General features: G+C 38.3%; 1 pseudogene across 1 annotated transcript; it reads right to left on the bottom strand.

Moving 5' to 3' along the window:
• LOC109226881 lies at positions 12,497-14,361 on the bottom strand (annotated as a pseudogene). The gene has a single exon (XR_002068179.1). The product of XR_002068179.1 is annotated as a UDP-glycosyltransferase 73C2-like (transcript).

Raw genomic sequence — 15,117 nt, 5'->3', positions numbered from 1 at the left:
TTTCTGTTCTATTAGGCGAGACTTTTCTATTTTTGTTGTTAATCTTATGCTCGCATATTAATTTGTGTTGTTTTTCTCACTCTTTGCTATACGTGTTTATGTTTGGGTCCTGGATTTTGGTCGCTTTACTGAGTTCTGTTTGTATATTTTTCTCCACTGTTGTTTGAAAACTCGCATCATCTCTCTCTTCTGAACTTGTTTGTGTATGTTTGTCTCTCATAAGTCTTTGAAAGAGATTTCTAAGCCTCTTTCAAAGACCTTGTTTTCTCACCTCTGACTCTATTCGAAACCCTAGGTTTTGGGGTTTCTTTGACAAGTGGTACTTGGGTTTCGCTTTGGGACCCTAGGCTTTCAGGCTCACGGTGAGTCTGTAATTAAACTTGAATCTCTTTGGCTTGTGACTCTGAGACTTTCAGTGTTAAACTCTTTTTCTAAATAACCTACCGACTCTTTTTGTTTGATCTGTGTGCTTATATATATGAGAAATTTCTCTTTCAAAAGGTTTTTTTTTACCAACTAAGTGATTGATTCTGAAACCCCCTTAATAAGGCTGATAAACTGTCACTGATTTTCCTTCGATTGAACCTCCTTTACCTTTCTTGACTTGGTTCAGTCAATTGAACTTGCAGTTTCTGGTTTCATGGCTGTTAAATTGATTCCTTTACCATATTTGGCACAAACCGTGTACCATTGATTGTTTTCCTTAAATAATTTCCATGTACTTACCCCTTTTGTGCTACTTTGAAAGGTTTAATTAGAAATTTCTTTCCTTAACTAATTTCTACCCGTTGGAATCAGAATCCCTTAACCAAAAGGAGACTGATTTCAATGATTTCTTTACCTTTCTTACTGGTTCCCTTTGCACTATAAAAGGGATTGCACTTCTGCACTTGTAATAGACCTAACCTTACATATACACTCCCAATCGAATACTTTCGCATCTATACTTCAAGTTCAATACCTCAAACTTCTTACTTTCAACTCACACATTTACCTTACTAATTTGAATTCAACACTCTGCGTTGCTTGAGACCTTTTGGAACTGTTGTGCTTGCAACTTGGCTTTTCAAAGAATACTATTTTCTTACTTGTTTTCTTTTGAAACCGATATGTCTTTTATTTAATTTTCTGCCTCACCCCTATGTGTTTACTTCACAGTTTCAGCATCCTTGTTTACTTTACTGCTTATGTTCAGGGATTTGTGCTAATTATGTTCCTTCCTTGCCTTTTCTATCGTGAATCCCTACCCCTATTCCCTTCTATGTGTTTGAGTTAAGGTTATTGGCCTGGCATTACCCTAATTACTGCCCAGGCCATAACCTGATCCACAATGGATCCTAACTCCTAAATTGGCTAACAGGCTGGTCAGGGGTGTGCCAGCATTCCCAATTGCTGGGCATGACCACCAGCCTGCCATGGCTCTCCCTGATTCCCCCTCTATGCACTTACACTTATTCTTAGACCCTTATGTTCTGCCCCTCTCTTATGAGCCTTGCTTTGGGACCTTGAGTTCCCTCTGAACTTGGACATCTGAGGGCTGGCATTTCCAAACTGCACTATGATCTTAATTCTGCAATGTGTTTGGGGTGTAAGCACTGCCCGGAGCCCTGTGAGACTCTTGGGAACTTTGACACATCCCAAATGTGAGAAAGGCTTTTGGAAATCTGATCTTGGAAGTGTGTTTCTCTCATATTGTTGGACTTTGAGTCTGAATTAGGCTGTTTGGATATAGCTGGAGCTTCTGATGTAATTTTACTTTTCTTTTCTGATTCATTTGGGTCTGTAATAATTTTTAATAACAATTGGGGATGGCTAGTGGAAAGGGATGGGAATGAATGCATGCCAAGGGTAGAAAACTTGCCTATAGGTTATTTATAATTTCTGCATTCTGCATCTTAGAACTCATGCCTATAAATTCTGCACTTCTGCATCTTAGAAATTATGCTTATAGGTTCTGCATATAGAAATCATGATCTTAGGTTTCTACACATCCGCATCTTAGAAATTATGTCTATAAGTCCTGCACTTCTGCATTTTAGAAATTATGCCTGTAAGTTCTGCATATAGAAATCAAGATCTTAGGCTTCTGCACTTCTGCATATACATGCCATTAGGCAAACAATCATAGGTTTAATAAATAACCAACTTCACTCTAGATACCATGCCTATAGGACTCTTGCATTTATGTAATCGTTTAAAACCAATTATGCTTAGAAATCATGCCTGTAGGAATAATCAACTGAACCAGCTTCGTCTATTTCATCTACGAGTCTAAAGTTAGTCATAAGGTCATCAAAATCTGCAGATCTTTCGTTTATATAACCAGCAACCTTTTCCCTAAAATCAATACGCTCTATTAGATGTCATGCCTATAGGTCTCACTTAGGCAAACTATTAGGTAATTAATTGCGTCAATTTTGATAAACTACATACAGACAAGGCTAATTCGGACTCCTCATCTGAGAAATATGTGATGAATCTGCCTAGCCTACGCTTTTAATTTAATTCAGACCAAACCAGTATTTAAAGTCATGCTATATTTGCTCTTTTAAGTGAGGAGGCATGTGTGAGCCTTAATTGCTATTTGATTCCCCTAACGGTTTATGTGTTTTTGCTTGTCGCCTAGACTTTTATCCTTTTGAAATTACGAAAAGCCCCAAATCCCCTCCCTTTAGGACTAGTAGTCTCAATGCCTCCGGGACTGATAGGATTGGGACGAGTAATAGCATGCATTATGTAACGATACTATCCCGCGCTTTAATACCTTAACGGGGTGGGAAGGGTAGATATGGATATGATGACCGGTGCAATAATACCTTATGTAGCCCCTATTTGAGGAGTGATTACTGGGTATTGCATTGACGCGATTCATATTAATCATAAACCTAGGACCCCCTCCCTTTTACCTGCTTTCGTCTATCTCTTTTAAATTGTCTAAATCTTTCATAAAATTTCTGCCCTCTTTACCTTTCTCCAAGTTTTAATTTATTTGCAATGTTATATGCAAATCCCTCCTACTTGAGCCCTTAATTGCTTACTTGATTATGTGAAGCCACAATTATAGCATGGCCGGGAACCACACTAGTGGATCTTGAGGGGTGCCTAACACCTTCCCCTTGAGATAATTTCAAGCCCTTACCCACTCTCTAGTTTTCTAAATCAAAATTCTTCTTAGTGTCCTAATGCACTTAATCATTAGGTGGCGACTCATCAATTCAAGCCCAACTCCCAAATGGGAACGAGTTGTCCGCCCAAATGTCGTTAACCCGATTTCGCCTTTAGAAAAAAGGGGGCATCGACAATGAGTACTACAAAGATAGGCACTAGAAGCCTAGAAGGGATACATATTATATTAGTGTGGCTCCCGTCCCTAGTAGAACGAGAATGTTAGGCAACCCGAAGAGCCAGGGGATGGAGCAAGAGGAGCTAAAAGCAAATGAATGTCTTGTTAGAGTTTTCAAATAAAGTGATAGATAGAGATGTTAGTGGAAGAAAAAAGAGGAGTGTTAATGATGCAGTATGAGTAAGATGTGATACATGGATGACAACGGTAGATAAAAAAAATGACAGTATTACAGAGTCTATAGTCAAGTGAAGGAAAAGATGAGAGGTGACATGCCTTGAGATAACAAAAGAGTATGGGCCATAAAGTCATATCCTCATTTCGAGAAATAAATTCGTGATTCTAACGTGATTACCAGAAGGAAAAGTTAGACCCCAGAGCAATAGAAATCAGTATAGATTGGTGAACAAGATAAACTAAACATGAATTAGGGACAGAGTGGTTTGATAATGGTCGACATCATGAGAATTTTAGATTGCGTTCCGGCGATAATAGAATGGACAACAGAAGAAGACTCATGAGAAATTCAGAGAATGGTCATTCGGGAAGACGCTTCCTTAAAGCAAGCAATGTGAGAAAAGTTAAGTTTAAGGGACTGTATGTGCCAGTTACACTAAGTGTCGCCCTCGCGAGTAAGCAAATTTGTTATCCTTGGTACAGAAGGATTACCGCAAGGCGAGTAAGGGTCATCGATGAAGTGAAAAGATGCCAAAGATGAAGCAGTAAAACATCTATATGTAGATCATCGTAGCGCTAAATCTTAGTACTACCCTAAATGGGGGAATATGGAGTGATGTGGTATTAAGTCAGAATTAAGTGGTTGTAGTAACTACGGAATAATAAAGGAAGAATGCGATAAGACTGAGAAAGGGATTAGATTGCACTTATTCAAATCCTACAGATATGCTACGATTCCAGAACATTATTCAAGCACGACGTCAAGGAAAGGAAGTATGAGTTCCTGCCCGAGATGTTATTGATAGATAAGGAGCCAGTGCGAGACGTAAGTTAAGACAAAGAATATAACCCAAGAAAGATTACACAAAATATTGATATAAGAATGGGCCAACGAGTAGTTAGTAGTTGATTCAGGAAGAGCCTAGTTATGGCCAGACAAGAGGATACAGACAAATCAACAGATCGTGCGAGATAAACATAGTGAACCCCAACATAGTAAATTCAGTCTCGCAGTTATAATATTGTAATCTTTGAGAAATATTCAGATGGCAGTGGGGTAGTTAAAGGTACCATATGAGTGTTACGAAAATAAAAGAGAGTGCCACTGGGAAGACAGTCAAAATACCAGTTCAGAAGCAACCCTACAAGCACAAGGGCGTGGAGGTAAGTATTTACGGATATTATAGGCAAGGAAGGACATCAAAAGGTCCATCGAGTATGCAATGTAATAAGCTCATAGCTTTACAAGAATCAGAGGATCCTCCCTAAATACTACAATGAAAGACTAGCCGAGAAAGTGAGGAAGAAGGCTCAAGCTAAGCTCAATGACCTAGCAAGAAATGGTCTTATAATAACAGTCTCACAACAACATTGTATGCACTCCATAAGAAAGTGGCACCTATCATGGCTAATGAATAGGAAGAAGAAAAAAATCAAAAGGTGATATTCAAGATCATATGGGTTGTATGGAATTCCAATATGTGTGGGGATTAAGATAAGCCAAGTATTCATGCAACAAGTGGCAGAACGACCAGGAAAAGTGATTGCTTGCATTTAAAGAATGTTGAGAAGGAATGAAAGGAATTATTCGATCAATGATCTAGAGACAATTACATTATTAATGCACCTAAGATTTCAGAGTATTATCCATGCAACATATATGTTGACAATTATACAGCCGTAGAAGACTCCTGTACAAGTTAAAAGTAAGAATTGAGTCCAGATCATAGACAAAAGATTGAATTGTTAGAAGATTGATCGTGGATATTCTTTAGCATCCATGAAAGACTAAAGTAATAACTAATACCATGAGCCGTAGATCGGGAGATAGCTTAAGCCTACATAAAGGCTGATCAGAAGGAGGAGGAAACTAAGGAGTTACACAACGATGTAAATCAGGAATCTGATTATTAGTCCCAGAAAATTATAGACCTCGTGATTGAGAACAATGCAGCATTACTCTTAGATATCAGAGGTACAAGAGAGATAGTACAATAGCCATATTCTATAGCGGCTCTACGATAAAGCCAGTTAGAAGGAGTGTCAGCCTTATAAGAAGTCTTTATGAAGCTCCCAACGGATTGTGTATGCACCAAAGGTGCAAGTGTTATAATAGAGCTTCAAGTTGTAGATGTCAACTATACCTATGTGGAAGGGAAGCCATGAAAGAGATAGAAGATATGATGCGAGATTTTAAGCTAAGTAAGGTAAATGTGAACAACGTACGAGATGGTCAAATGCAGAAGGTTGTGAATAGTCCATACTTCTGATAAAAGGCTAGAAGCACTGGGATTCAGTATCCAGGAATAATAGCGGTGCCGTCAGTGGCATATCTTCCAGCCTACGGTTTCTAGGTATCGAGAAGCCTAATTAAGAGAGTAAAGAAGAGTTAAAGACGATGTGATGTCTCGCTTGATGTATGACATAAGGAAATCTATGATGCAAGCAAGTTGAAGGAAGGTTGCGAGTAATATAAATAGATATGTGTAGGTCGCAAGCTAAAGTATGGTAAAGCGACAAGTTTTTTGGAAGACAAGAGTAAGGATAAGAAAGGGCGAGTGAGAAGGTGACGAGAATGGATAAGTTCTCGGGATTAAGCCCACGAAAACGAGAGAGCTGATGGTTTCTCTAAGTTATAGAAAGATGAGTATAGCCTGAATGAACTCAAAGGAGTCTAAGACTAGTAGCATTTAGAAGAGATGGAATGCTGCCCTGGTAGTAGAATGAAGGATGACGTTTGGGCCTGCGATTGAGTAGTGATTTTATGAATTGTACAGGATTAAAATACCCACGTAAGGTAAATCACAATGGGATGCTATGAAATACAATTATGAAAATATAGTATCGTATCGCCCCCAAGTGGATAAGGAAAATCGCTTCAAATGTTCCACGATGCAACGTGAGCCCTAGTGATTACATAAGAGTTTTCAAGTTATCAGTGGTAGATTGTAGATCAATATTGAGGTGAATCAACAATTGATAGACAAAAGTCACAAAGTATGAGATGAGATTAGGCCATCATTCTTAAGATGAACAGTAATGGGGAAGCATTAAAGGACATAGATTTATACATATAGGATAAGCAACGAAGGTAACCTGGAGTTTGGTAGCAGACCTCAGTAACGATAAATCGAGGTAAGGGTTATGGTATAGTATGACCTACTTAGATGTAGTAAAGTCATACGGATAGATAACCAGGTCTATGAAACAAGATATAGCAATGTTCATAAGTTCGACAAAGTACCGAGCAAAGAACTTCAGTATACCTATAGATGCCCAGAGGATACATCTTATCAAGATCTATATATGTTTGCAAAGTGAGGCCTAGAGATGGGCTAAAATCTGGAGAAAAAAGGAGAGAAGAGTCGCATAGGCGCACTTACAAGGTCAGAGTCGTACAAGCTGCATGATAGAAGGTAGCAACAGTCACGAGATTGGAAGGATTCCAACCACGAGTCGTGGTGTGAGAAAGGGGCCTAAAGGGGGGAATTCCCTAGCCTTTGGATTTATTCACAGAACACTTGCCCAGATGGCAAGAAGAGTACTAAAGTATTCGGAAGAAATAGGTTATGAAAATGATAAGTGCATCAGTCAACATTCGGGGATGAATGTTCCAAAGGGGGGAATGATGTTACACCCCATGTTTTCGTACGTGGAAGTACGCCATAAGTAAATTGATATAAGCTTGGAAATGAGATGTTACATCCCACATTTTCGTACGTTAAAGTTTCGTCATAAGTTAATCGACGTAATCTCGGGAATGAGATTATCTTGAGTTATAAGTATTATACTATCAAACAAGTGATAAGTGAATTCGTGAAGGTGAGAAGGTAAGAGAATCGAAGAAAATAAGTTCCATCGAAATTTGACAATTTGGGGATAAAATTCGGTCCAAGCTATAATACCCCGTATTTATAGACTGGTGCCATAAAAGGTACCACATGACCATGATAGTAAGGTGTATAAAATTTGTTAAAAGTGAGTAGTATTTTGGATAATTTGAGATAATTCTTAATTATGTGGATAATTAGGTAATTATTGGTTTAATGGGAGATTAGCAAGATAATTAAGAATTTGTTGGATAATTATTAGGTAGGGACATCACCCCCCACATGGCAGCAAGAGAAAAAGACTTATAAATCAAATGGTGACTCTTGATTTTATGTGATTAGGTGGCTTATTTAGAGGATTTTGTTGGCCATATCATCATACCAAGTGGGGGCCCACAAAACCTCATAGATAAGAAGATTTCCATACATCTTTTAAGTAAGATTTTGATAATGGTCTTATATTGCTAAGCAACGGGTGATGTCTCAAACAAGAATTTACATGAAACTCCTTAATGTGATAGCAGTGTGAGATTTTGCAATTTTAAGGGAATACGATGCAATCTTTCTCAAGGATATCATACGGATTTTCTCCTACTTCGATCCGCCGCTACGTGTTGTTGCAATTGATGTGTGTTAGAGGGATTATCAAGAAAATCGGCTCAAGTATGTTAAGGCTATCCCTTCTTTCTTTTTGGCATGATCCAAATAATCCAAATGAAACGAGCAAAATACGCAACTTTCATAAATGACTCTATTTATAGAAATACTAAGTGTCTATATTCTTGATTCCCCATGTGAATTATTATTATATTTTCTGTTCATGGAACTCAGAAAAATACACATTTGATAAAGTTTATCCGAAAGGCATATCGATTTTTATGGAATTCCGAGAAAATCTTATTAACGTATTTCTTATGCATTTATACATGTACATTAACCCATGATCAGATGGCGTAATATACGCGTACATATATATATATATATATATATATATATATATATATATATATATATATATATATATATATATATATATATGGGAAAAGGATACGGCGTTATATACGCACCACCACCTGATCAGCAGGTATACGTTAATGATTTGACCACAGTGGCCGAGATGATATCATGGGATGCGCCCAGAGGCTTGATGATGTTATGAATGCATATACCCATGCATGGTATGGCATTTATACGCATATGCATAACATTTAAGTATTAAAGGATTCACAGAGCTATTCAGACTTACATGTCGAGNTTTTAAAATTAGTGAAATCTAATCAACAAACTTATAGGATAAACTTAAAAATTTGGATTCACCTTTGTGTAATGAAAAAATATAGTATAACCGAATAAATAAGCATGAAAAAGGACATGTTATCCTTTGAAGTTTGAAACGAAAAAGGAAAGGGTAGAAACATTGACTTAGAACATATTTTTTGCACGTTTATTTTTCGTATTATATGAGAAAAGGTTACGGTGTTATATACGCACCACCACCTGATCAGCTGGTATACGTTAATGATTTGCCCACAGCGGCCGAGATGATGTGATGGGATGCCCTCAGAGGCTTGATGATGTTATGAACGCATATACCCATGCATGGTATGGCATTTATACGCATATGCATAACATTTAAGTATTAAAGGATTCACAAAGCTATTCAGACTTACATGTCGAGTCTTTTACTCCATGTTTCTCTCATGTCTATTATTTACTGATTTTCTTTCCTTACATACTCGGTACATTATTTGTGCTAACGTCCCTTCTGCCTGGGGATGTTGCGTTTCATGCGCGCAGGTCCCGATAGACAGGTCGAGAGTCCTCCATATAGGCTATCAGCTCAGCGAAAGATGTTGGTACGCTCCATTTGCTCCGGAGTTGCTTATTTGGTCAGTATGATTTGGACGTGTATTATTTAGTATGTTGGGGCCCTGTCCTAACCTTTATAGTATTTATTTACTCTTAGAGGCTTGTAGACATATGTCATGTACGTAAAAGATTGTATGGCCTTATCGGCCTATGTTTAGTGTACGAGTGATCATTTTGGTCTTATAGGCCCGTATGTCTTATGTATAAGTTGGTATTACATATTTTGTTCTAGCTATCCTACGACAGCTCTTCCGCCTCATTTACCTATGATAGCATGATACGAAAAGATACATTATATTGGTACTCGGTTGAGTAAGGTATCGGATGCCCGTCGCGACCCATCGGTTTGGGCCGTGACAAATTCGGGTGCTGCACTCTTTGCCTTTTATTTGTTCCCCCGGTCGCGGATAAGCGTCTCTTATTTTGTTGCTTAATCTCTGGCCGGGGACGAGAAGAAGCACTTGCACCAGAAGTAGGCTTGGAAACACCTGTTTGTGTAAAGGCTTTCTGCAGCATCCTCGCCGTATCAGTAGGATAAGCGAAAATGTCCTCTTCAGGGACAACAACTAAGCTCTAGGGTAGACCTGAATTCAACAAAGGAAAAAAGGGGCAAACAACTTCCTTACATGAAAGGGAAAAACAAGATGGGTTTTACTTACCATTATTTTTAGCCTTCCATCCGTATTTAAGGGCTAATTCCTTCCACGTACGAGTTTCTGGCATAGTGACATCCAAAATCTTTTGGACCAGTTCAACCCGCGGTGGAACCCACCGAGTGGCTCAAACAAATAAGAGAGAAGGAATCAGTAACGACATGGGATGATCTTTAACTGGAAGAAGGGATAAAATATGGACTTACGAGCACAGTTCCACAACTCTGGAGAGGATGACGCCGTGGTTGGGATGATGTCCTTGGTAACAACAGCAACAAACTATCCATCCACCCACGATCGTTGTCATCATCCATGCTGGCCAGTAGGGCATGGTAGCCACGTTTGCTGAAGTTTATCATTCCCTTGGAAAAATCTTGGGGGAATAGAGATTCATTAACCGAGCTAGGGTTAGATCTCTCCCATCTCCTGGCACAAACGCCAAAGACAAGCGACTGTCCTCCACACAGAAGGACTTGCCTGTGCCAGGCTCACTTGGTAGCGGATGCAAAATTCCACAATAACAGAACCAAGCTCCCTGCTCAAAGAGAATGGCCCCAAAGTGAAAGGATACGTATAAAAGTATGTAAAACTCTCCTTAGGTAGGGTTACCCACTCCGCCAGATCAGGAGCGATAATGTCTAAATCCTGGCAATGACAATCTTCCTTCACATCAGGAATAATGGAAGGACGGATGGAAGAAGGGTCTCTGCCAACGGCCCATGTACGAGAGTTAGCATAAGGAAACTTATCTTCGAAATATTTGGTGGTAATCAGGCTTTTTTGGACAATGGTACTCACAGTAGGGGCAACGACATCGTCAGTTTTGCCTTTGTTCTTTGAAGAACTAGGTTTTCTTGAAGAGGAGGCCATTTCTTATCAGTGAAAGAGTTTTTTCTCTCAAAGAAGGAAGTTGAGGAAAGGTTGAAGTCGGAAGGTGAGTTGAGTAAAGAAAGTCTCAGAAAATTCAGAGTGTTATGAAGTGTAAAATTAAGGAAGTAGATGTGTATAAGTAAATGTTTAATCGGCTAAACTCGTGGCCATAATTACCTCGATAACCGGCAAATGTTATGCTGAATCGTGGGATGACACGTGTTCGGGGCATTAAATATGGAGAGACGTGTGTCTAATCAACCATCAGAAGTCTTTCAGAGGGGGTCAGTGAAATTCCCGCCATAAGGAACATTTCTACCAACTTCTCGGTGACACAAAGTTATGTCACCAGAAAGGAAGGGGACTATCTGTATAGGGTAAAATATGCTATGCTAAGTAATTGCATAAGAACGTGACACATGGAGCCGAATGCAGAAGGTAGCTGAAGCCGAAGATAATTGTTCCATTTGTTACCGGAAAGAATGATGCTCATAAAGATGCAATAAATGCCTACCACCCGGTAGCATTTAATGAAGAATATTCTACAACATTTAGTATACTGCCCGTTACAAAGAATTTGTCATTCATGCCCGCCGTTATACATTCTTCAATGGCCCTCATAATTAACATTAAAGAGGGGCATGATCCTAAGACCTTGTTCCCTACGTGCAACTATAAATAGTGAGCTCTATTATCATTGTAAAGAGAGGAATTTTCTGGCAAACTTATGCTATAATCTATTTAAAGCTTTATACAATTTTACCTTCTTATTGTTTGATTTCATTACTGTTGTTCCCGGAAGCCTTGCTCTCGGAACTACTATTTTTGCTGTTTCATCTTCATCTCAAGGCTATGTATTTTATATTTCTTCAATCCTTTTATTATTTCAGGATCGAATAAATTCACTTGTCTATAAACCACGTATAAATTCTACTGTACCGTTTTACGGGTAAACACGTACATTTATATGAAAAGACATTCTGATATAGACAACTTATGAAATGAAATGTATATCTGTCATGGTTGCAACGTTTGAATTACTTTTATCTGGGCCCGACGTGCCATTATGAACAACTACACATGTGATGCTACATTACAAGGACTTAAGCATTCATGGAATTGAAGATGAAACCCCACCCTTGTCAGGCGGCTGATGGGTGAAACAACTAAAACGTTTCCTTTACTTCTCACCCTTTTAGGGGCCCCAAAATTTTACCCACAGTAGGATACTTGGGTAAAGTTGTATTAAGTATTTTAGGTAGAAAGGTTCTTTACTATATAAATTAAAAAAGATAGTAATATTTTAATTTGTGATTGATTTACTGTTTCAGAAAAAAATTGGTAATATACATCTTTCCCTAAATTCTTTATGTGTGAATAAATTGTGGTACAGGTTTGACATGAGTATTATTTTTTTCTCTCTTTAATTGTCCTAATAAAAAACGGGTAGATTTTAAAAATTTATTTACAACTTTACATATCAAAATATTAAAAAATAGACTTCAAATAAAAATAAATTTTTTTAAAAAAAAATTTAAGGCATCTCGTTAAAGCTTGGCTTTAGGCCATCAAATTTATTGAGCCGCCCTGACCCTGGTAACAAATACTACCACTACTTATATCATCTTTCTTGATTTACAACCGAATCATCTAATACTACAGCTTTCAGTGCTTACCAGAAATGGTTTCAGAGTCAGGATTAGAAGAGCTTAACTTTTTCTTCATACCTTTACTTACTGTTGGACATGGCCAAATTGTTAAAGCGGCGAGGCAGGAAATTCACTTTAGTCGTGACACCTCTCAATGCTATTCAAGTCAAAGAAGTACATTGCTAATAACATTTTCAATTCAAGAAGTACATTGCATACGAAATTTTCTAATCAAAGAAATGCATAGCATATAAAATTTTCTAATCAAAGAAGTACATTGCATACTTGTGCATTCTCATTTTAAGCTGATTTGTTAAGTTGGAATTCCTGTATTTCTTTGATTAAAAGTTCCAAACTGAGATAAGAAGATCCAGCACTTTCTACAGCCCTTTTTGCCATTTCTCCAAGTTCTCTGGCTCTTTTTCTGCTCTCTTTTCCTTCTTTCTCCTTATCCATCACTGTTTTAATGGCTTTGGTTACTTCTTCCTTACTCACTTGGGCCTCAAACTTCCCTTCCTCACCAAAATGAACCACTTCCTGACATCCAACGCTCACACCCGTCTTCAAGACATGTACTATGAATCTCTCATTCAAAAATTGCTCTGATAATAAAGGCCATGTGATCATCGGTACGCCAGCACTGATACCCTCAAGGGTCGAATTCCAACCACAATGAGTCAAGAACCCTCCAATTGCAGGGTGTGATAGGATTAGTACTTGTGGCGCCCAGCCACGGATCAAAAGCCCTCTTTCTTTTGTTCTTTCCTCAAATCCATTTTTCGATATCAAGTCCTCTATTGGTTCTTGTCCTTCCCCTGCTTTTATCACTAAAATGAATGGATAACCTGATGCTTCCAAGCCTAAAGCCAGCTCCACAAATTGTACAACTGGAATACGACCGAGGCTTCCAAGACATGCATACACAATAGACTCAGGTTGCCAAGAATCAAGCCATTTCGTCAAAGATTCTTCTTTGTCAAATGAGGCTTTATTCCCTCTCTGAGCTTTGTCTTGATTATCATTGTTACAAAGAGACAAAGGTCCAATGCACCAAACTCTACCATCTTTATGTTTTCGGTTTCTAACTCCTCGAAAGTATTGATGACAACCCCATAGGATCTTGTTTCAGCTGCTCGTATTTTATCACGAATATCTTGTATGGAAATGGTTCCTGGATGGAATGCTGCAGGCAGCTGAGCTTTAGTGACCTCAATTTTATCTGGCAAATCAGGAATAACAAAAGAACCCGAGTCAGGGATTTTGTTTTGATCCTTCATGATGTACAAATTATGCAAACACACTTGACTGAAGCAACTCATTCCATCAAAAAGAATTCTTGGAATCTGAAACTTATCGGCTGTGTCAGCTGTCCAAGCAATAAGCGTATCGGAAATAATGCAACTTGGCTTAGGCTTCATCTCTTCAAGTAAATTTTCAGCTTCATTTTGTAGCATATCAGTTGCATTATAGAAATTTCTTACAAAAGCCATAGAGGGCAGAAGATTCAGGCTTTCACATCCCTCTGGAAGTCCTGCTTCCTTGGCTGGAAACTGGAGCTCAAGTACCCGAATGAGGAGTCCAGAACCCATGGCGCGATCAATTACTGCAGTAAATGGGGCAGCATTAAGAGGTGTCAAGACTAAAGTAACTGTCACACCTCTCTGTGCTAAAAGTTTGGCAATGTCAACCATGGGTATTATGCGACTTGCAGAGAGTAAAGGTATCAAAACAAAGTTTAGCTCTGCTAATGCTGGATTTGAAGCCATTTTTTTGGTAAGAACTGAAAGCTAAGTGTGAGACGATTTAGAAAAATGGAAGGTGGTTTTATATAAGTAGTGTTGGTAGTATTTGATAAGGTTCGGATGTAAGAGCTTACATGTGCATTAAATTTTATAGGCACGAGATGCATAGGGCTTCAACTACACTCTGATTTATGTTTCAAATTGTCGTGGAATCTTAGTTGAATTGTAGCCTCACGAGTAGCGTTATATATCAAATATCTTTTTTCGTTTGTACATGATAGCTAATTGATTTTGTCTCTATTCTGCTCCGAAACATTTAAGAGTAGGTGATAATAATATAATTATCAGTTAATGTCTTGAAGAAATCAAAACAGTAAACGTTGCACCGATATGAATCTTTTTTAATTGGGTTAACTACAAAATAAGGACAACCCACTTGTCATGACTCAAAACCCAACCAGTCGTGATGACGTCTAATACACTTGATAGGCAAGTCGAACATAATAATAAAGAACCAAAATAGCAAAAAATACAGAAATAACACAAGTCTGAAACCTCAATATAACATAATAATGCCAATACATGATAAAATCTCCCAGAACTAGTAAATACAAAGTCATGAACTCTACAACAAAATACAAGTCTGAAAAGCTAAATAACAATAATGTCTGAACTAAAGACAACAATACATAAGAAAAGAGACGCCAAGACTGCGGTCGAGAATGCAGTTCTACCTCGTCTTTCAGTGATCAACTCTGTCACAAGCCTCAGCTATGATGACTAGGTCCGACACCTGAATCTGCACAATTGAGTGTAGAGTGTAGAGTGTAGCATGAGTACAACCGACCCAATGTACTCAGCAAGAATCATAACTAACCTTGGCGAGGTAAAAGAAGTAAGATTATAAATGATACCTGCTATAACATGTACAGTTTCATAACCTCAACAAGTACGGAACAATAATGTGATCAAGTCATAAAACAC

The sequence above is a fragment of the Nicotiana attenuata genome, chromosome 6, assembly GCF_001879085.1.
Source record: "Nicotiana attenuata strain UT chromosome 6, NIATTr2, whole genome shotgun sequence".
Taxonomy (NCBI): Eukaryota; Viridiplantae; Streptophyta; class Magnoliopsida; order Solanales; family Solanaceae; genus Nicotiana; species Nicotiana attenuata.
Note: the sequence above shows the minus strand (reverse complement) of the source record. Positions and strands in the feature narration are given on the sequence as shown.